Source organism: Ammospiza caudacuta, chromosome 5 (assembly GCF_027887145.1).
Source record: "Ammospiza caudacuta isolate bAmmCau1 chromosome 5, bAmmCau1.pri, whole genome shotgun sequence".
Lineage (NCBI taxonomy): Eukaryota > Metazoa > Chordata > Aves > Passeriformes > Passerellidae > Ammospiza > Ammospiza caudacuta.
In genome coordinates, this window is record NC_080597.1 from 70,192,159 (window position 1) to 70,216,571 (window position 24,413).

Genomic DNA, 24,413 nt, shown 5'->3' on the forward strand with positions numbered 1-24,413 from the left:
GCTTAGCAAGCTTCTGAGAATTTTTCTCTCTATTCCTATTAGCATAGTAATAATGTAATATGTAGCATAAAATAATAAATCAAGCCTTCTGAACATGAGGTCAACATTCTCGTCTCTCTCTTCACCCTGAAAAACCCTTGCAAGCCCTGTAACAAATATGGAAAGTTTTCTGACCTGTAAATTGCAGAGCCAAGGTGGAGTACAGCCTTTTGGGGACAGCACATTCCTCACTCAAGAGAACTGCTCCAGTCAGTACTGTGGATATCCAAGCAAATTATTCCAGGACTGAGGTACACCCAGAGATAATGTATTCCCAAGGATGGAGAAATCATTAAGATCCAACCTATTTCATGGAAATTTGCTGGAGGGTGGAAAGAATTTATTTGTTTGTTTCTGTACTTCTCCCCTGTCTATTATATAGCATAATCAATCCCATGCAAATAGAAAATCCTAATTAAATTGTTCTAAAAAGCCAATACTCAATTGTCTCCCTACTTGTGACATTATTCCAGTCACTGATGTCAGAAGGCAATCCCAACCTTCTGAAATCACAAAAGGCAGCTTTCTTCTGCTGGTTCTTCTTCCCTCTGCTTCCTTCAATTATTACAAGCAAATAGCCATCTTAGAGAACACCTGTTCTCTGCAGGTGCCTGGAGCTTCCCTGTGGTGCTTGAGCCTCTGAGGGCTGTAGCATGCCTGCCAGCTTGCTCTGAACAGATTGCCCCAGAGAGGGACACAGGAGCACAGACTGTGAACGGGGTGAGGTGATTCGGGGAATAGATGGAGGAAGACGTGCTTGTCTTAGGGCCATAGCAAGCTGCTGATCTAAGAATAAAATTCTGGTGAATTACGCACCAGGCTTACTAGGAAAAGTTTGTAGGTTCAGTATTAATCTCAGCTGGTAAGGAACACTAAGATCTATAATTATGTATGGTAGGTTTGCTATGAAAATGGTATCTCTGAGGGAAAAAAGTGGAATCTTTAGAAAATTCAATAGTTTTACCATAACTGGAAAGAATCTGGGTTTCTCTCTGTTATATTCACTGCTCTGCTGTTTGATCTCATTAACTCAGTGATTTCCAAAATGGGCTTCTGTGTCATATTTGCAGATGTGTTTTTCATCTTAACTTTCTAGTGAGTTTTGGGTGTACCCTGTCAGAGAGTAAAAGTATGTGTCTAAGGTTTTCCAAGGGTTTCTTCTATATTATGGTTCTGTTTTGAGCTTTGCTTGGGATCAGGTATCATGTATGTTTGCTGTTTTGCAAGCCTTAACCACTGAAAACTTGTGATGGACAAAGCCAGAAAAAGCATCAAACTTTCATCTTGTGTTCAGCAACTGAATCCAGCCCCTGCCAGTGGAGCACAGAAAGCACAACTCATCTTCTAGAAACTGAGCCAAAAATCAGCCCCAAACATAACAATTGCAGGGCCCATAAAAACTTGGCTCTCTGGTAAATGGTTGCATGGTGAAGACTAAATTTAGATTGAATTACTCCAATGAGTTGTTTGGGGAAAAAATTTTTACATATATTTAAAACCTAAAAACTTGCTTCCATTTTGATGCACATCCTCAAAGTTACTGACTTTGGGGAGGGAAGTGGGGTGCTGGTCTTGAATAATTTACCAAAGACCACTCAGGAAAGACTGTCACAGCAGAGAACTGAACCCAAACAACCCATGCTTCAGCTATCAACAGGGTTACAGAACTTCCTGAGCATATCAAAATTCACTGTGAGATAAATAGTCCTTCTATCCCTCCTTGGAAAAAACCCACCTTATATATGAAATGCAGAACAGGTAAGGGCAACCTGTGTGGCACTTTAAACAGCAACAAACCACCCCTCCTTTCTTTGTTAAGTGTGGTGAGTTTGACAATTTTCCAAAAACAGTTTTGACCTAATTTGAAAAAGTTCTCAGTACAAGCATCTACAGATAAGCCAGAGAAAAGCCACGGAAAATATAATTTTGTTGTATATATAAATACAGGGAAATCCAAATGCATTCAAGCCTGGCTTCAAGCTATAGGCAACTGCTTGTCTAATTTCAGCTCAAGTGTTGGCTTGTTACAGGAATTTTGCATGAATGGATGCTGCTCATCAAGGTCATGAATGTGACTGAATTCAGGCCAATCACTGCACCTGGAATTAATGTTCCAGTTCTTCACCTCCACTGAGAACTCAACCATAAAGTCTCAATTAAGGTCTGGCTGTGGCTCAGTGAAGCATGAGTGGAGATTTTCTTATGTAAATAAGATAGCAGTCAACTCATTTAACAAAAATTTTAACAGTAATTGAGCAGCAACTGGCTCATATTGTGTCTTTCACTTCATCTTGTGCTCGATTAAACAGACAAGGGCTTGGCCACATTCCCTCTTATTTTCCCAAGTCCTTACTTGCCCAGTATCATTTGAGGCCTGACAATTGTTTCTGACGGAATCCTGTGTTGGACTAATTGTATAGATTTGTCTAGATCTTTATTGGACAGCTACTAGTTCTGAGTTTTTATTTGCACTGGGTAATGAAGGCTCAAATCCAAAGGCATTATATTGCAAAAAATAAGTAAATTCCTATTTTAAGATGCTGTCTTGATATTAACCTCCCGTCACTGGGTGGTTGGTTACTTGCTTTTTAGAGCTTTTTGTGGTTAATTTTTTGATATTGGGTTGTTTGTAGGTTTTTTTGCGTGGGCGGGATTTGCTGTTTTTTTTTGCTTTGGATACTGTGGTTGGGGGTAAAAAGGGTGTGTATTGTATTGTTTCTCCAGATGAGTATTCCAGTTTTCTGTGGAGTACTGAGTCAGATGTATAATTAGGGCAAATCATCACTGAACTGCTGACGTCAGTGTATCTATAACAGAATTTATGTCAATTCCTATATCTTGTCTATCCTAGAGGTTTTCATTATAAACTCTAGCAAAATATTCTGTAAAATCATAGATTCACAGAATATCTAGGGTTGGAAGGGATCCTAAAGGTCATCTCATTCAACCCCCTTTGCCATGGGCAGGGATACCTTCCACTAGACCAGGTTGCTCCAAGCCCCATCCAACCTGGCCTTGAATAATTCCAGGGATGGGGCATCCACAGCTTCTCTGGGCAACCTGTGCCAGGGCCTCACCACCCTCATACTAAATAATTTCTTCCTAATTTTAAATCTAAAACTTCCTTCTTTTAGTTTTTAAAAACATTCTCCCTTGTCCTGTCACTATCTGACCATATGAAATGTCCCTCTTCAGGTTTTGAATAAGCTTTCTTTAAGTACTGAAAGGCCATAAAGGAGCAATTAAACTCTGCATATTTGTGTCTGTTTGTGCTCACGTATGTGTTTTCACTGCACAGTATTTTGTACCTGCATAAAAAATACTTACCTTAAAGACATAAAAGTGGCATAAAGTTGTGGTGCAGGGCTATATGTAGCACATTCTGAAACTCAAATTTATTACAAAAGTTAAAAATTCTCCAAAGGGTGTTTGTGCATTGCTTTAGTCCAGTCTGGTTTTCATGTTAATGCTTTGAATCAGCTCAAGAAACTGATACTGAGGGATAGCTAAGAGAAGGGCTAAGCAGACAAGAAAAGAAAAGAACAAAGACTTCTTAGCTGAAATAGCTAAAAAAACCTCCAAACAATAGTTTGAGCTTATGCTAATGCAGTGTTGCTTTTAGTACATTCATCCAGTTTTAAAAGTGCCTAAATGTTATGGTCTTTAAAGTAATTTGTAATGGAAAGTGTAACAGTCTTCAACTGCTGGACTAAATTTTTCAGTTCAAAAGAATGTGCCTGTGAGGGAGAGAAATAATGTTACACTAGTTATATAGGTCAGCAAAGGCTTGATACTTGCACTGAGCATCCAGGTTTTTTAAACCACATAGGCTGGCAAACACCATTCTAAAATTTAACAAATATAGCTGACCATCACTCTGGAGGAATTTAAGGACTTCTTTATGTAATTTCTTTAGCTAGTCATATTGTAATCATACACCACTCTAGTCATATGCAAAAAAATCAGGAAGTAAAAGAGTATCTATTAAATTAGGGCCTCTGTTGAGATTTATTGACATTGTTTGAAGACTTCCCTACAAAAGAGAATACTCAGAAGGTTTGAAAGGGTTTTATGGTTTTTTTTTCACCACATTGATAACCAGTAACTCCTCCTCCTGGTGAGACTGACCTCTAATCCATTGCTATCATTATTTTTTAACCCAGCAATGCTAGATGAGGCATGTGAATTAAAATGCATCTTTTCTCTCACTACAGATGGATAATGAATTTAAATCATATTACATCAAGAACTAAAACATAATCTATAATTAGGTTGGGATGGCACCTCCTCTTATAAGAATATTTCCCATGTTTTCACTTACTAATTTAAATGTTTTTTAAATTTGACTCTTCAAGGTGACACTTTCTATGCTGGTATCTGCTTCTGGCTGCTTTTTGTAATTATAACCAAGTTTATTCAGCTGTTTCCAAGAATGTAACTAGGGAGGGAAAAAGTTGGTTTTATCCATATTAAAGTTCTGCTAACCTTTGAGAAGATCCAGTGTCCTTACACTGTAGAACAGGAATTAGAGACTTGGCAAGGAAGGACACTGTTATATCAGCCTTTTTACTGTCCTCGTGTTCACCTTGCTAAGGAATAATATTAGTCAGCAAATCCTTGTTGATGGTTCACATCCAGCTGCTCTCTATTCTGTCTATTCAGAGGAAGGGCTGGATAGAGGAAGATATTTTTTCTATGCAGTTTTGGAGAGCATGAGTTCTGTCTCTCTACACCCACCAATATGGTTCCCCACACATATCAGGATCAGTCATGTGAATGCAAAGAAGGAGGAGAGTTGGAGCATGATAATATAAGGCAGGAAACTGAGCAGAGAAGAGCAGTTCCAGGGTCTGTGTGAGGAAAAACTGCTGTCAAAAAAAATGGTGGAATTATAACCTAGAGCTGACTGAGAAGGAGTACTGGGGTATAACACAGGGATGAGCTGGACTGGGAAACAATGAGGTGGAAAAACCAGGACAATGTCAGTAAGCATGGAAACAGGAGCAGGTGTACAATGAGAAATTATTCTGATTCACTGGGGCCTTCTCGTCAAAAAAAAGTCCAAAGAGCTGAAATGTGGAACCCTGGAGTACAGACAAGAAATTGGGAAGGGGTACCAAGGGGTCATGTGAAAGAGCTCTGATGCAGCAGGACAATGGAAAAGATTGGGTGCATGAAGAGATAGGGGCAGGGTAAGGATAGTGAGAACAGAAAGGGAGAGAGGTAAGGAGTATTTGGTCAGGAAATCCATCAGAGGAAATGGAAGAGCAGCTTAAGAAGAGCTACCTGACTTAGATGAAAGTTGCAGTGGTACCAGTCACAACAGTACGGCTGATGAGAGACAAAAATTCACTCTGAAGGTGCAGAGAATTCACGCCTGAGAAAGAACTGTAGAACTGTCTGTTCCTTGGTACCATTCAGCTTCTTCTGGTTCCTTGGTACCACCAGCCTCAGTGTGGGGCAAGATAATGCACTATGGAAAAGTGTCCCTTTTGGGATAGACTTGCAGCAAGTCAGTGCTTCACCAAACTGTGGAGTAACTGTTGTTGGTAGTGACAGCATAAGTAAGTCTTTACACACAGACATAAATACTACAGAAGAAGTTAATTATATTTGAAAAGCAAGACCCAGAAATTAGGGTTTTTCACAAATAATTTTCATTTTCTTTTAAAATCCTTTTGCTTTTAAAGCACGTTTTATAAATGGAAAAAATACTCAATGTTATCATAACTAGGCTAAAGACAAGCCCTTCAATTTCATTAGTAACTAACCTCTGTTTGAAATATTGCCATGCATATTTGTGTTCTTTCAGGACTGCGCCTTTGTAGCTAAAACTGCACTTTTTCCAAAACTGGGTCATGGCTAAAGCAAATATTTTATTAGGAACCTTTACTAAATACATTAAAGTTTGCCACATAGATAATAACTTAACAAATTTTTACACCCTGGAAAGAGAATGCCTTTTTAAATTTTATTTTTATTTTTTTGAAGTCAAGGAGAGAAAATCTACATAACTAGTACATTGAACCTAATGAACTTGTTCAGCATTATTGTACAGAAATATATTCTGTTGCCTAGGATCCAGTATCCTTAAAGGGGATGGACAAGGGTCTGCAACAATAAGATGTATATAAATGAATTCCTATGCTACTGTAAGTTCTAGACATTATTCTTTGCTCCTGTGGTTACCCTAGGGAATATAAATGGGGGAGCAAAAGAGCTGGAGCATAGCAAGACCTCACAGATTTCTGAGTTTTTGTGCTTCAGGGGACTGTAGGAGAGGCAGAATAAATAATAAGGAGCCTTTAGGCATGCCAACTTCTATAAGTATGTCAGCATGTGCTAGGGGAGGCTATGTGGCTGAACTGTCAGATATTTCATTCTCAGCTGACCCATGGGGAGATCATTCTGTTCCTAAATTCTACCTCCTGGAAAATCTTTCCTTAAAAGGAAAAATCAAGCAGTGAAATCACTGCAGCGTTCCCAATGCCCTCAGTCATGCCAATAATCTTGAAAAACAAAACAAAACTTCAAAATAATTTTTTCCTTTATCTTCCTTAAACCACTGTTTGCTTCTTTACTGTAATCCATGTGGTGTCTTTAGTGGACACCAGGTCCATTCCTGCAAGTGTTGTAACCCATGGGCTTTAGACTATGCTTACATTTCCACCCCCCTTTAAATGAGCACTCCAATGATAACATTGTTCTTACACAAAGGAATGAGAACAGTCTTCCATCCAGTCTGATTTCAGAGTCATGTCAGCTTTTTTAAAGATGTGGCTCTGTGTCTGTATTCAGTTTGCATGGCCAGGTTTGGATAGCTGAGGAGAGGCTACAGCAGGAGAAGCTGCTGGAAGCTTCTCCCATGTCCGACAGAGGCAGTGCCAGTGGGCTACAGGAGGGAACCTCTGCTGGCCAAGACCAAGAGCACCAGAGATGGCAGCAACACCTCTGGGATAACTTGTTTGAGGAGGAGAAAACAGTTACTGTGCAGGTGTAATTGCAGCCAGACAAGAGAGGACTGAGAATATGTGAGAGGAACAACTCTGCAGACACCAAGGTCAGTGGAGAAGGAGGGGGAGGAGGTGGCCCAGGTGCTGGAGCTGAGATTCCCCTGCAGCCTGTGGTGAAGACCATGGCAAAGTCTTGATGGACTGCACCCTGTGCAAAGGACCCTGTGGAAAGAACTGTTCCAGGCTGGAACAGTTCAGTAATAACTGTAGCACATGGGAAGGACTCACACTGGAGAAGTTCATGTAGAACTGTCTCCCATGGGAGGGACCCCACCTTGGAGCAGGGCAAGGACTCCTCTCCTTGAGCAGCAGCAGAAATGCGTGATGAACTGACCATAGCCTGAACTCCCCATCTCCATGTGCCCCTGGAGGGAGGAGGTAGAGCCCAGAAATGAGGGATGTGTAGGGTAAGGGTGTTTTTAAGAATTTGTTTTGCTTCTCATTATCTTGCTCTGATTTTGGCTGGCAATAACTTCAATTAATATCTCCAAGTCAAATCTGTTTTGCCCATTGATGGTAACTGGTGAATGATCTCTCTCTGTCCTTATCTTAACACATGAACCCTTTTTTTTCTCTCCTCTGTCCAGTTGTGATGGGGAGTTACAGAGTGGCTTTGGTGGGTACCAGGCCCAGTCAGGGTCACCACAGAGTTGAGATGGGAGTTCAAGGGCGGTGTTAGATAAGTGTTTCAGCACTGAAGCACTAAAATCACTAGAGAGAGAGAGAATAGGAGATAGAGGGGCAACCTCATTGCTGTCTAATCTTCCTGAGGAGGGGAAGTAGGGGGGAGATGCTGATCTCTTCTTTGTGGTATCCAGGGATAGGTCATATGAAAATGGTTCAAAGCTGTGTCTGGGGAGGTTTAAATGTGACATTAGGAAACATTTCCTTACAGAGAGGCTGGTCAAACACTGAACAGGTTTCCTAGAGAGGTGTTTTATATACCATGCCTGTTACTGTTTAAGGAGCATTTGGACAGTCCACTTAAAAATATGCTTTAACTTTTGGACGAACCTGAAGTGATCAAGCAATTGGACTAGATGATTGTTCTAAGTCACTTCCAGTTGGAATTATTTTGTTCCATTCTATTCTGACCTAAAAAGCCATGGTCACTAACAACATTTTTTTTTCCCAGTCCCTGTGTTTATCTCTGCAGCTAATATTGTGTATATTTGGAGAAAGGCTTTTCATGAGGTAAGTGGCAGGACAGTTAGAGCCAGCCCAACACCTGGCAGGATTTATTGTGAGATGGATGTTTAGCTGCTCCAGACTGTCAATATATCCACAGAATCTCAGGGCACTCGTAGGCTCTATGTGTTTTGGTTTTTTCCTATTTATAGAACACAGATTAGAAATTCTGCAGATTTGGAATTTAGGTGCCTAATGTTGCACTTGTATCCTCGTGTCCTTTTCCTGATTTAACCAAATTACCTTGCTGAGAACTGTAAAATCTCTGGCAGAGTGATTTTACTTTAGCAGTTCACTGGCTAAGTCTACACTCATATTTCTGATTAGCACATACATTATCTATTAGTAGCTCCAAGAGCAGGAATTACATCTTCCTTTCTGTGTCATTCCATGACATCTGCCCCAAAGCCATCCCTGATGTATGGCAGGCAATGTATTGCTGAAACACACCCAGATTCTTCACACCATATAAAAAAACCCCACTGGTCTGCAAGTTTAGTTCTCTTTACAAGAAGATTTCCACAAATGCATTTTTGAATACTGGTTCAAATCCTGGAAAAAGAGAAGATAAAACCACTGGGAAGTGAAACTGTGCTGGACAGTGAGCAATGGGATTTGTACCCAGATGTTCAGCTGATCCTTCTGGGTCCTGTTGTGCTTGCATGACTGGGTATGGCTGTATGAATGCTCATATGGGCTGATGATGCCAGGATGAGAAATGCACATGAAACAGTTCAGATCCTTATGATCTGGAATTATTATGAATCCTTATGAACTGGATCCTTCAGATCCAGTTTCAAATCTCCACTTGACTACTTGTTTGATTAATAAATAATTAATCAATAATTTATTATAATATTGATAATAATAATTAATAAATAATTAATCAATAATAATAAATAAATAAATAACAGACATACTCGTTTAATGTTTGTTTCTAAACCAAGAAAAAAAACCCAAATAAAATTAAAAATTCAGCAAGCAAAACATCAACATCAACAGAGTATCACTCTGACAAGTTGTGCTGCTTATGGGACTTAAGCCAGTGGATTGTGGACAGGATGCTGAAGCACTTGCCAAAAGAAGTCCAAGTTACAAACAACAGGCATAAACTTCTGACTTAGATAAAAATTTGTTTGATTTTTTTTGGTCTTATGTATCCATATGTGATGGGTTAAGCACCATTTTTAAAAGGACAAGGAGGTGGAGAGTTGCAGCAGACTAGCCTAGACTGCAAATCCTGAGCTTAAGATAAAGCCAACTAAGACTAAACTGCGACACATGGATAAAAAGAACACGGTATTATTAATGCTTATCACTCTTTAGGTCCATACACTTCAATGACAGTTTCAAAAGGATGAACTGATAAAGGATTTCCTGGTAGTTTGACACAGTGTGTGGTGGTTCCAGTAAGCCTCTTGCTAAACAAAGAGCACCGGGGAACTTCTGAAGCCTGAATGGATGACTGACAGTGCTGAGCCTGAGAGGGAAGCACTTTATCCAGGCTTTTGTAATTTTTCTCAGCTAACTGCACCAATGCTTAAGCTGCCATCTAAGTGATTGCCTTGTTAGTCAGAGCATGAAGCAAAGCCCTAATATTTTGCAAAGTTTGTGATGCTTTCTTCTGTCATCTTAGGATGCCCAGAAACCAGTTTTCAGAACTATTGGAATTGGAGCAAAGACAGCTCTGCTATTTGGGCTGGATTCAATACATCTGAGAACTGGAGATTCTCTATCCCATTGCCCATTTTCACCACTACCCAAAAGCATGATGGGGTTCAGGATCAAAAAAGTAGAACACATACCAACTACAAATCATCCAAACATGATTTTCCTTCTTGCACTGAATGGAGCAGAAATCTGTGACACTTGAAGTCTAGAGAGCGATGCAGCAGATCAGGCCTTTCTGTGGCTTTGCCAAGTCTCACATAAACTGTATATCCATTTTCTCTGGCAGTGTCTCCTGAGCTCATGTCTTCCTTTCCCTGCAGCTGGAATCTCCCTACAGAAATCAACATCGCACCACTAAGAAGTGCTTATCCGGTAATGATTTGGGAGACAAAAAGATAACTTGACATGAAAAATTTCCAACCGCCTCAGGGGAGCTGAAGGAGGATAGGAATGTCCCCTCCACAGGAGGCTTAGACATCCTGGCAGAAGACAGAGAGAGAAAGGGAGGATAATTAAAATAGTTTCTCTGCAGATTCACTGAATCATGGCAATTCATAACTAGAGACACTGTAGGAGGGACAAGAAGATTTACTGGATCAAGGAGCTTCTTATAAAGGAGGAACAAATTAAGAATATTTAGCATGAAAATTAACACTGGAAGCTAAGCTTAATACTGACCCAGATAAAGATAGAAAGCTACTCTCTGACTAAAATAAAATAATTATCAGCAGAGGAAGACTTTAATTCTAGCCATCTAGATTTAGTTAAGGAGTAATGATATTTGGAGAGCAAACAGGAGGGGCAGAACCAGGCACAAATCAGGCACAAACGTATTAAATAGGGAGAGAAATGTAGGTCACAGAGTATTACCAGAGAAAGACAGAAAAACAACATGGCCAGACTAAGAGAATCCCTTCAAGGTGCAGTGAGCACCACATGTGAGACTGATGTACTGGCTTGGTCTCAAAGCCAAAGTAGTGATGCAGTCAGATAACTTTCAGACTGTGCTTGCCAGCTCAACAGCAGCAAAAATGATTCATGAGCTGACAAAACACTTTCATGGGTTTTTTTTTTCCCTGCAGGACTGTGGTGAAGCCTGCCTCTCACCAGAGCTTTTGGGTCACAACTCATTGCAGTGCAATCACAAGTGTTGCAGTGAAGAATGCAGGATGCGAGAAACCAAGCCTGAGAGACAATTGCTGATTTTCCCCAGTATAGTCTCTCACACTACCACAGCTGTATGATTAGAAAACTTGCCGAAACAGAGCACTCCCAAAACCCTGGAGTGCTGAGCATACAGGAGAGCCTGACAAGCATCTTTGGGAGGTTGTTAGGGCCTTGTACATTCCCTTGCTGCCATAACCAGTGCTGTGCCCTTGACAGATCCCCTGGCACCTGTCTTGTCACTGTACTGTAGGTATGGATGTTATCATGGCACTACCCTGAAATAAGCCCACTTGTGCTTATTTAATGGTGATTCTCATCAGCAGTCTGTACTGTCTTTTAGGACAAATTATCTCAGAAAAAAAGCTTCTGCCCAAGAACCATGGCCAATACATTCTTTGAAGCTGACAGAAGATAATCATCTCCAATAAGGGGTGAATTTGAAAACATCACAGATAGGAATCAACTTATTCTTTAATGCTTTAAGCAAATTTCATTCATTACAATCAATTCTGTCTCTAATATCTAGAAGTTCAAGCAAGCTAAGTGCTGTCTTTATTCTGTCTTCAAAGGTTTTGGAGGAGCTGTCTGGTAGCCATGTCCACTACTGGTTTTCACATGCCTAAGACTTGCAGTCCCATCTGTTAGGACACGATCTGTCAAAAAAATTTCAAGTAGCACAGCTTCATACTAGTGGTCAAAGGATCAAATGTTCTAAGCCTTTGAGCATTTAAGTTTTGCTTGGTGTGCGAATTCTCAATATATCCTTCCTGGTTTTTTCTGTCATAAGTTGATCAAACTTATGATCAACTTATGATATCTGGCTTAAATGTCAGTCATGAGGAGGTCTCTCTGAGCTGAAAGACCTCCTACCACACTTTAAGAAAACAAGGTAAATGCTCCGTTTTCTCAGCATCTTTTGAGCTCTCCACTACCACCAGCTAAGCTACTATTTTAAAATTAGCTTAAGTAAAAACTACATGTTTCTGCAGTGATGAAATGCCCTCTGTCATTTCCTATTAAAAAATGCATGACCCCCTTTCTTCATTGCACATAGCTTTAGCATATACTAGATGTTATTTCCACTCTAATAACACCCAAGGGGTTGAACATATTTATATGTACATATATGTGTTTCCAGCCGCTCTGAATTTTCTTGTAGACTTTCCTCTTTAAGCAAGTCTCTGGTAATTCAGCTGTGAAATTAAAGAAACACGGGACACTGTAGTGAGTTCTACTTTCCATTCCCCCTGTGAAGAAATCTTAATAATATTCAGTTTATGGCTGTCTATATTAAAGAGGAAATGCAAAATGTTACAGCTTCAGATAAAGAGGCAAGATTCTGTAGCTGGTGGTTGGAACTGTTAATTTTCTTTCTTGAATAATCTAGAGAAATACCTGCAGCATTTCAATGAAATGCACTAACTCTTTTTAGTAAATAGCAGGAACCTGATAGTGCTGCCTTTCCTTCTGGTGGCTCTTCTTGCCTTGATTTTGGTGCTAAAGCATTGTGGAGTAGCCTAACAAATACTCCCAGATTCATCCCACCTAGTTTTAAGGCATCTAAATTAGGAACCTACTTGCCTTAGATACTCTGTATGATAGTGAAGGTGAAAAGCTGAGCAACCCTACAGATTAGGTCTCCCCTCCAAAATACCCGCACAAAGGCTGGAACTATTCTACCCTGTCTGGGTTTCTAATGGAAATGTCTCATTACCTGTAAACCTAAAAGGAAAAAAAAAATAAAATGTCTGACCATTTCCATTTATGTGAATTGTGAATATTGCCTGACTCTAATTTGCTGGGCTTCACTGATGTGATCACAGTTTCATTCATCTTGATGCTCAAGAGTGCATGGTATATTCATAATTTGAAAAATACAGGTCCATTTCTAGCTATAACAACATGTGTTAGAAAAAGGAAGACTAGGGAATGTTAAAGAACAAATTTGGGGGGTTTATATTAGCTGTAAGCCTGCTCCTGGGCTGTCCAAGCACAGGCAGTTTTATGCAAAGGCTGTAGTGAGTGCAGGTTAAATAGGACCGGTGGGACAGCTTCTACCGGGTTCCTGCTGTTTCACTCTTAGCCTATATACATATATGTTTTTTATTTTTTTCTTGCAGCTAAGTACTTGCACGCACTAAGTGACCCAAGTTCTAGCTTTAAGCAATGGAGAGAGAGAAACACCCACTCAGCTATGGGTTGTCTGATCTTTCCTGGCTACTTCTTTTCAGAAAGTAGATAAATATATCTCTTTGGAGATAAACCTCTTCTTCCTTGGACTTTGGACTACAGAGCTAACTTTAGGGTAAAACAGAAATTTTTATCACGCTGGGAGTGCTTCTTCTAACCTAAAGGCTAGATGTAGCTCATAGATAAGGACACTGAAATTTTGATGTCCACTATACAGCCATACCTCCCAAAATTCCTCTGCTTTACCTGCCAGCTCTTTGCAAGTTTTCAATACATTTATGCAGCTGCTATTGAATGCACAAATTTTAGCAACTTACCCACACCCTTCTATTCATTTTGACTGGGGTAGAGCTAATCTTCCTCACAATGCTCAGCATGGCGCTAAGTTTTCGATGAGTGTTGAAAACAGTATTGATAATATAGAGATGTTTTTGTTATTGCTGACCAAAGCTTACACAGAACCAAGTCCTTTTCTGCTTTTTCTCTGGTATGCTGCTCAGGGGGCTGAGGGTGCATGGGAGGCTGGGAGGAGACACAACTGGGATATGTGACCCAAACTGACCAAAGGGATTTTACAGATCACATATCACTGTTAGTATACAAAGCAGAGGGAAGAAGGAAAAAATGAGGGAAGTTTGGAGTTATGGTGTTTGTTTTCCCAAATCACCTGGAGATGGCTGGACACCTGCCTGTCCATAGAAAGTGGTGCATTAATTCCTTATTTTGCTCTGGTTTTGTGGGCAGCTTTTCCTTCCCGTATTAAGTTGTCTTTATCTCAACCCATGAATCTTCTCTCCTTTCCCCTTCTGATTCTCTCTCCAGTGCTGCTGGTGGGGGAGGGAGGGAATGGTTTTGTGGTGCTGAGTTGTCGGCAGGGCTTAGACCATAAAAACTTTTAATAATCCAAGCACCAAATGCAATTCATATTGCTTCAAATAAGCATCTAAGATGATTCAGGTGAGTTGTTCATTTGCCACTGACTCTAAAGTATAACTCACTCATACTTAGATATTTAGCTCTTTAATACCAAAATAAGTAAGGTAAACCCCACTTTCTCATCTTGAGCTTGTGTTATTCCATCTATAAGACACTGCTGTTATTGCTCACTTGTATAACTTCTCAGCAAAAAATAATAAATTTGTGTCCTGCTATTATTATATATCTGACTTACCAGCTACCCTTATTTTCCTGCATTGCCACCATTCCTGAATGAACTTAACTAATGCAGACAGAACTTGAGAGTTTGTCAGTCATGTGGTACCTTTCACATGTATTGAGAGGGAAAAGTACTTAAAAATTTGCTCAATATCAATTAGTCACTAAGGAGACAGCAAGAAAAGTGGTGACACTATTGAATTTATACAGAAAACACTGAAGGTTAGAAACTTCAACCAGTTCCCTAGTTAAGGCAATAATGTACAATAATGAAATTGTAGGACTATCTCACTGATGTGGAGTCTACAGCAGTTTGGGGCAGGTCTGATTCCCTTACACTCTGTACAGCAATGCATCTTGAAACTAATGAAGTGCTATGTCTTTATGAGACTTGTCATGGACAATAAGGCTAATTGCAAAAGGGAGTATTAATGTAATGACTTTACCTTCATGTCAATAAACTATGAAGGAGAATTAGAAAACTTAATGAGATTGCTTTGTTCAGCAAACTTTCTTGCTTCTTTACTTTAATATCTAATAAAGTTCTGAGTGGTGCTGCTTAATACACTGGATTTAGAAGACTTTTTTATATATTAAAAATCTTTGCATTTTTTTCTGTCAGAACTTCAAGTTCTCTCCACTAATCAGCACTTTAATTCTTTGCTCAGATGAGACAAAAGACCAAATATGTTTTTATGTTGGTCCAGTCAAATATAATACCATTGTTGGAGCTAAAATATATAGTTTATTCAAATAAACCTGAATTACCTAATGTATTCAACAAACTAGCAAACAAAAGTTTTTGGTCTGTGATACATGAAAGATCCAACTGGACTGTTGTACATGGAACTGGTTATTATTAATGGAGGTTTCAGATCCTAATCCCTTGTTTCTCTTTGGGGAAAATGCAAGGGAATTTTTCTCAAGTTCTTCTACACTACCCAGTCTATCCAGCTGGCACTGATAATCACCAGCAGTAAAGCAGTGAATACCAGCTGACATTATAGAGGGCAGGTTTTTGATCAAAACTACTCTAATAAACACAAATGTCCACTGCTATTTCTAATTGTTTAAAGAAATGAGAACTTAGTAACTTCGGCTATTATTTGGGAGATGTGGTACTGGCCCTACTTATTCAGCCTCTTGGGAGAGAATTAGACAATAAAGCAGTATATTCACCAAAAACCTTAAAAAATCAAATCTGAAAATAAAGCTATCATTACATTGATATGAAAACTGCAAGCAAAGTACTCTTTGTTGACAGAAAACATAAAACTATCAGCAATATTTTAGCTGCTCAAACAGTATAAGCTGTAGCAAAGAGTGACTGTGGTTTGAAGGACAACTTTATAGATTTTCTAAGGTTCATTGCCCCCAAGATATGGCAGAAATGGAAGAATAAAACAAATAAAGAAAAATGTTTAAAAAGGCAGTTATGATTATGAAAATAATTTTTAAAACTATCTGTACAAAGCAGTGTCATTTTGGCTATTCGCATTTCAATAGATGACAAATAAAAGAGGTGATGGATAGTAAAGAGAGGAATGTGGATGTGTCATACAGTTTTAAGGCAAGTTTTATATTGAAAAGAAGAAAGTGGTTTATTAGTCAAGTAATTAATCTGTGCAAGTCATTGTCACAAGATAAAATGGAGCTAAGACTTACAGAAGAATTTGAAAAAGCTCAGGTATTTCTGTTCATAATAAAACTTTCATCTTTTCATCAGAGAGACTGTATCATGTACAAAACCTCTCATATCACTGATGCTATCCATGCTGGGCACATCAGATTAGATTAGATTTTCTAACGTCATATGGAAGTTCCATTGGGCCTTTATGCCATGTGACTCATTGCAGTGTGACCTTGGTAAGGCAGAAGGTGTGGAGCAGATCATCATATGGGACAACCAGCATGGATTTATGAAAAGCAGGTACTGCTTGACTAATCTGATCTCCTTCTATGACAGGATGACCCACTTAGAGAATGAGGGAAGACAGTGGACATTGTTTATCTAGGCCTTAGTAAAGCCTCACACTCCATTTCCCATGGCATTCTCCTGGAGAAACTGGCTTCCATAGGATTGGTGCACTGTTTGCTGGGCAAAAAAACAGGGTTGGGGCCAGGCCCATTTTATATCTTTATCAATGATCTGGATAAGGGGATTGAGTGTTCCCTTGGTGAGTTTGTACATGAAAAGTTAGATAGGAGTTTTGATCTGCTGGAGGGTGGGAAGATGGATCTGGAAAGGCTGGTTTAAAGGACAGAGGCCATTTTTATGAGGTGCAATAAGGTAAATGAACACAACCAACCCCATGTAGAACCACACTGGCTGGCAAACTTCCTGGTAGAAAAAGACCCTGAGGGTGTTCATTGATAGTGACTGAACATAAGACAGAAATGCACTCAACTTACCTCAAGTTGGGCCACGAGGTTTAGCTGGATGCTAGGAAACATTTCTTCACTGCAAGGGTTGTCAAACACTGGGACAGGCTGCCCAGAGCAGTGGTGGAGTCACCACCCCTGGAAGGAATTAAAAGACATGCAGTTGTGGCACTTGGGGACATAATTTAATGGTAGTCTTAGCAGTATTGGGTTCATGGTTTGACTCTATGATCTTATTCGTCATTGTTACCATGCACTAACCTGAGTTAATATACTCCTGCCATGCTCTGTTTTATCACTGGGATCATTCTGACAGCATCTAGCCTATTCTTCTTTTTCAATTCATTGAGTTTTAAGTTGCCAAGAGTTTTCAACTTTCCTATAAATCAGTGTTGATCTGTGGCTAAAGACATAAAATCTATAAACTTCTGAATAACACTGTATTAGGATTTACAACATGCGACGTACAACTTGTGTCTTCTTCCCCCTCAATAGCATTTTTGTTCCCTGATATTTCTTCCTCCTATCTATTGATTGTCATAAAAATTAATTACGGTAAACAGAATATAAATTCTTTCCCTGTGGTCCTGAAGATCTGTGTTAGAGAAACATGTGCATCTTCAGTGTTATAGTGAGAGGGACTCCTGGAGGTGTCCTGGGAATTCTGAGAACTCTTGAGTGAAATTAACCCAAGTCTGTTCTCCTCCTTCTCAAAGGACATCCAGATTTAAAACACTAAGGACCCTCTGTGCCATTGCTCCCTACCTCAAATAAGAGTGGCGAGTCATTTCCCTGCTCTTTCAGGGGTTAAAAAAGATTCCTTTGCTCTACAAAAAAATTCAGGCCAGGCTTTTTTGGTTTTTTTTTCCTTCTTGATCTACACAGATGAAGGTCAGAGATGTGAAACTGTTTTCTCTGTCTGTTATTCTTTTGCCCATATTTCCTATATCTGTGCAAAATTTAATGGAGTGTTTCAAGTCTAGAAAGATATAAAATCACAGTTTCAAACTCACATGATAAATTTGGGTTGAAATAACCAAAGCTTTCTCAAGTCTATAAGCAAACTGGGTGCTACAATGGAAAGTTCTGAATAAGCTTAATAAAAGCTGATGCCTGCAGCCCTGCCTAGAATAAGCACATAGAGAAGTTGCATTGAAAAAACAGCATGTTAATAACCATGAAATTCTCTTTAGCCTTTAAAAGAACAAATCTACATCTCTTAGTATGAAACCCACTGTTGGAAAAAATTCCCATAACTTTCTCCTTAGGAGGCTGACATGTAGGAAGATATGGATGCAGGGAACAATAATGAGGGGACTACAAAATAAGGGTCTGAATGCAGATCTGCAGGGGAACACAAGCAAACTGTGAGGTTATTTAAGTTTTCAAAAGTCAATTAGAAGTTGATGGAGAGAGAAATTTAAACAGGCATAAATCTATTTCTTTGGTTGATAAAAGAAGATTATACATATGGAATTCTTAAAATTACAGGGGAATAGACAGTGTAAAGAGCAAAGTTTCTTTCCAACTTCATTAACACAGCACTGGTTTCTCTATCCATGATCTTCTGGTGCTTTTATCTAATTCAGTTAACAGTAATTACATAATTGTTAATCTTTTTGACTAGAAGGGACTCTTATAATAAGAGTGTAGTAAGCTGCTTTCATTCCTTTACTAAGCTTTTAAAATTTCTCTGGTTCTCTTTCACTATGTTAACTGTAAATTTTTCCTTGTTGCTAGCAATTATTACTTCAAGCAATATTTTTGAGGGGTTATTTTTAGCCAGCCTTTTGAAGCAGCAAGGTTAAAGTTGGCACAGCATATGCCATAGCATGTCATGCTCACTCCTTTACAGGCAGGGCCAGTCATGAAGGCAACTCACATCTATTCAATACAAAAATTTTTCCTTTACATGAGCCCTGCCCATTTTGTGACAGAAAATTAAAAAGTTTCCATAGAATTTTTCTTCAGAGATAAATACAAACATACACATTATCCATTGTCTATGGATCTCCCAAACTGGTTTCCTGCAGTTTAGACACCTTCTTGCAAACAAATTTAGCTTTGTGTCTTTGAAACATGTTTCCTCCTAGATTTGTCAGAAAACAGAACAATCAACATTCAAGATCATATAGCATTGAGTTTCTAAGGATTAAAAAAAAATGCTTCTAATAGAAATTGTGTCTTTCTCTCTTATAATGACAATTTTATCCTTCTCAAATCTAAACTCCCATCTAATTTTAACTTTTCAATTGAAACTTTCACTGGGTTGTTGTGTGACTATTGTAACAAATCTCAACAGCAACAATTTTCAGTTCTTCTTCCTTTGCTGCATTACTCTTTGCACAGGTAATTTTTCTCCTCTTTTATTTCATTGTTTTTACCTTGTCAAATATATCTGTGGTATCATAAATTTGAGCTGGAGCAGCATTTTGCTTCTGCCAGTTGCAGTGTATTCCTGGCTGCCCAGGAAAACTGAATCCAGATTTCCAGCTCAGGTCTCCCTCAGTTCTGAATGGAGAGAAGGATTGTGTCGTGAGGCTTACTCCTGCATATACTATTTTTTTCTAATTTGTGGGGGTTGTCCTACAACCTGTCATTGTGATTCGTGGTCGTTTGTGAATAATAAAAATATATTTTTCTATAAACCTGCAACCCAACTATTTCTTCACTAGTCTGCATTAGGAAACCTGACTGGTTTTGCCTAAGAACAGTATCTGTGTCCCAGTCATGAAGTATCAGCATTTTTGTCAATTCTCACTTCCAGTTCCACAGCATCACCTGGATTCCTGCCCTCCAGTTCTTCAGGCACTCTCCAATCAATGCCACCTGCAAAATTGCAAAGATCATAATAGCTCGTTAATGAAAATACTGAATAGCAACAGATTCAAAACTGGTCCTTGAGGGACAACATTAAATTCATCCTTCAATTTCAACACTGCATCATTACACATAATTTCAAAGCATGTTTCCCTATGCTATGCACTAAATTACCTTCTTACATTTTTCCTTCCTCTGTTTTTATGAATTACTGTGGAAGACTATCAAATAGTTTGCTCTTGAAGCTGAGGTGTGCAATGTAGGACATTCTCCATACACCCATTTACTCTAAAAGAGATGAAATTAGGTTTAATTTGGTATTATTTATACATATTCTGTTTATGGCTGTTATTTTGTTGATGACTTTCAGGTGAATATGATTATTTCTTTAACTTTTCCTTCCAGGAACTGATTTCCACTAACTTTGAACTCAACTGATTGTAAAGCTCCTTGTAAAGATTTGCAAGTAGAGCTATGATTACTCTGTTTCCTTTTATAATCACTGTTTATCTGAGTACTTCAACACTACCATTTCTTTTCTTTTATTTTTCTTTTATTTTTACTTTTTTTTCTTTATCCACATGGAGAGCAGAAAGCACAATGAAAGAACAAAGAGCACATCTCATAAAAATGACAGGACACTACTCTAGATGTGTCTACTGAGAACTTCTCCTAGGCCACTGCCAGAGGAAAGAGGGGTTTCTAATTAATTGATTCCTCTTCAGCAAAAAAGAAACTCTGGGACTTCAGTAGCCTACCTGAGATCATCTAGGCCTGGGAGCATTTACCTCTGGCACAGACTTTCCCATTAGGTCAGTGACACATAAAAGTGTCACAGACGTCTTTTATGAAAAATCCTTTCCTTAGGATTTTTCCTCCTGAGAGGCTGAGAGGCCTCAGGAACTAAATGTAAATATTGATTATCTGCTGCTGTGGAATGCAACAGGTGGATCTCTGATTGGCCCATGTTGGTTGTTTCTGATTAATGGCCAATCACAGTGAGCTAGCTCAGACAGAGAGTCCAAGACAGAGCCTTTGTTATCATTCCTTCTTTTTTTATTCTTAGCTAGCCTTCTGATGAAATCCTTTCTTCTATTCTTTTAGTATAGTTTTAATATAATATATATAATAAAATAATAAATCAAGCCTTCTGAAACATAGAGTCAGATCCTCATGTCTGCCCTCATCCTAAGACCCCTGTGAACATGGTCAGCATTGGAAGAAGCTAAGAGATGATATTCCAAACTTTAGGACTAGATTTCTCTTAATGATAATACTATCATCACAGAGAATAATCTCTTTCTCTTTTTATTTAATTCCCCTCGCTCCAATCTATTCTCTGAATAGAGGAACCTCAGGCAGCTCTCAGGGACTAAGGTGGTGACACATACCCCAAGGACAGGGCCAGCATGCTGGCAGGTCACCATCAGGATTGGAAGCCATGCAGCACAGGCAGAGACCCAGGGCCTGGCTACAGGAGGGTCACGGTGCCCACACTCCCACTAAGTGGCATTACTCTGTCCTCAGAAAGCAGGGGCAAGGCCAGACATTTTCTCCATCCATGTGTTTTTGAGGACCCCTCAGTGGCTGCACAGAGCTCCTCTTTCCCTCCTGGGAAGTCTAAGCTACACTGCTCTATTTCTAAATGGGCCTAAAGCACAATCTCACTTGCTTGCTCCCACCAGCTAAGGGGAAGACAGGGGAGGCGAACACAGATCCAGAAGTGGGGGCAAGGTCTGTGCTGTCAGTGTGCTGGGGAGCCATCAGTGCTGCTGAGTGGGAGAGGAAAACCCCAGACGGGGCCCAGCACTGTGGGGAGTGTACAGGGGCCTGGACACTCTGAGGCGCTTCAGGGGTGGCACAGGGACAATGGCTGTGTGTGGTGGTGTTTGAGGGTCCCCAGGAAAAGGGAAGAGATGAGAGTCCAACACATCTGGCTGTGATTGGCCATTAATTAAAACAACTCCCATGCTAGGTAAACAATTCTCCAAATCACATTCCAGAGAAGCAAAACATGGAGAAGCTGAAGCTTCCCAGCTTCCCAGGAGAAGAAATCCTGGTGAAAGGATTTCTCATAAAATATGTCATTGACAACTGTGATGTATCCCGAGGACAGGAGGTCAGAAAGGCCAGAGGCCAGCAGCAGGCAGAAGGCTGCCATAGCTGGGGAAAAGCTCTGGCCTGCTTACAGGATGGGCTGGGGAGAAGGAGAGCTCCATTTCCCCCCTCATGTGTGGAGGGAGAGGCTCTCACCCTCCTTACGGGGTTGCCCCCTCTCTGGGCAGCCATAGGAGGACAATGGCAAAAGGCCAACCACAGCAAACACTCAGCCCTGCTTATAGGGAGGTTGCCCAGCACTGAGAAGGTGCCCTAGGTATGCCAGGAATGCTCTTTGCCCAGAGGGCCTCTTGTGCCCCCTCTTCAGCTCCAAGCCACTCCTCTTGGTCCGTCTTGCCTCGCTGTCCCACACCTTCTGCCAAAGTACAACACATTCAGGCCAGAGTTACCTGAATTATTATTATTATGCCCTCAGCATCACTTGGGGCACCCACTTCTCCCTCAGTGCTCATTCTGGTCCCTACAGATTACCTCAGATTTTCCTTCCAAAATGCTTAACTGCATAGAGATTACCCCAGATTTTCCCCTCATAAACAGAAACACTTTGCAGTCCTGTGACGGCACAGGCCCAATTATTTTTACCATAAATTCCCTGTTCTTGATTTTTCAGTTGTCCACAACCATTTCTCCCCAGGATAACATTTCTCATCATTCTTTCATTCTCACCCCACAGGTTTTCAATCCCTGCTTTACATATCCATTTCAGATGTGCATCCCAGTTTTACTGTGACAAGACATTATCCTGTCTTATTTTCTCCCCATAGCATTCAAGTAACCTTCTTCCAGCTTGCTCTTTCTTGCTCTGTCATTTCCTATGAACATCCCCAATCACACCCTTCAGCTTTACTTTCCCCCTCATGGAAATAAAGTACTTTACCCTTCTGGATGTTCTCTGGACAAACCCAGTTTGGGAACAGTGTCCTTGCAGGGGCACTTTGACTCAGTCTGTGTGACTGCCTGCAGCACTCACAGATGACCCCAGAACCATAACCACAGTGTTCTGCCATTTCCAGGACTGGCGACCTCAGTCAACATCTTCAGGACATTAAATTACTAAACAGGTATCTGTTATTAATAATTTATTTTAAGGCTGTAAATGTAAGCAGTTTTTTTACAGTCGTGGTACGTGAAGAAAAACAGTGCCCATCTGAAGCAAAGGCCACTACCCTCTTCCCCCGACAATTTTTAGCCTTCATTCCATACTTTAGGAAAGTTAGAGACAGGTTTACCATAGTGCTTTGAAGGCTTTTTTGTACCTTGAGAGCAGGGTTTGACAGCCTCACCTCTAGGATGGCTCTGTGCCCAGAGAAACTGCCAGAGAGCCGAGCCCCATGGAGACAAAGGCACACGACAAACCCTCACACAGCTTCAGAGCTGCTGGGAGAGGAGAATCTGATCTACTGACTTGTTCCCAAAATAGCCCCTGGTGGGAGGTGACTGACTGCCTAATACCTGTGGTGTTTCCATTACCGATTGAGATGAAGTCTGTTGCCAGGAATCCTGGGGTGGTTTCCTTGACAACCAGAAGAAATGCACAACTGAGATGCACATGACTTTTCAGGTGTTTTTTTTAACTCCTCTGAAACAATGAGCTGCCCTACCAGAACTCAGATAAATAAAACAGAGGTGTACAGTCAAATGGTGAATAGCATTCATGTTCAAGGGCAAATTTGAGCTGAGCCTGAAATCTCCCATGAAACAAACCCTCAAGAGAGCAACCAGCCTGGCAATATTTCTCCTATCCAATAGAGATCTTGCAAGATTATCTACTTTGTTATTTTTAGACTTTATATGAGAAATTTCAAGAGATGGAAGGTATTTCCACGAGAGAGATAGATATATCTAACATTGAATTAATTGGAATGTCCCTATTAAATCCAAAGCCTTCAAATTTCAAAGTTGATTGCAGACAATGCACTGCTCATCAGAAGCACTAGGGGCATTTATTGAAATCAGAACATATTTTGAAATTGTTTTAACAAGACAGTGTAAATTTTAAGCCAGAGTACACAACATTAATAGGACTAACAATATCTTATTACTCATTGTTTGTATGTAGATGTGGACACAAATTTTCTATGGACAGTAAATTCACATTTTTGTGTATTCAAGTTGTACTGATAAATCATTTAAGCCTTATTATGGCCAATATCTTTCAACAAAGATTTCCATTGTAAAATATTGAAATGTATTATATGAGGATTTCAAAAGGATATGTTCTTTTAGGTTTCATATTTTTGGCATTTTGTTTGACAAACTGCCTACTCTTTAAGGGAAATTAAAATAAAATTAAATTAAAATAAAAAATAAAATAAAATAAAATAAAATAAAATAAAATAAAATAAAATATAAAATAAAATAAAATAAAATAAAATAAAATAAAATAAAATAAAATAAAATAAAATAAAATAAAAGTACCCCAAGAAATATCATGTACAATAGATTGACAAGTAGTGCTAAGACCAAAAATATATTAGGGATTTTTTGGCTTTTGTTTTTAGCCCTTTTACATGAAGAACCAAAATATTACTATTCCAGTTGAACACAGGGTTTTATTTTTGCATTTAGTAAATAGTCAGAAACATCCTTTTCCCTGCTTTGTGTTTGGGAGGAATAAGCACATGTGAGGAAAGTAAGGAAAAATTGAAGGGGATGCCATGGATCAAATAA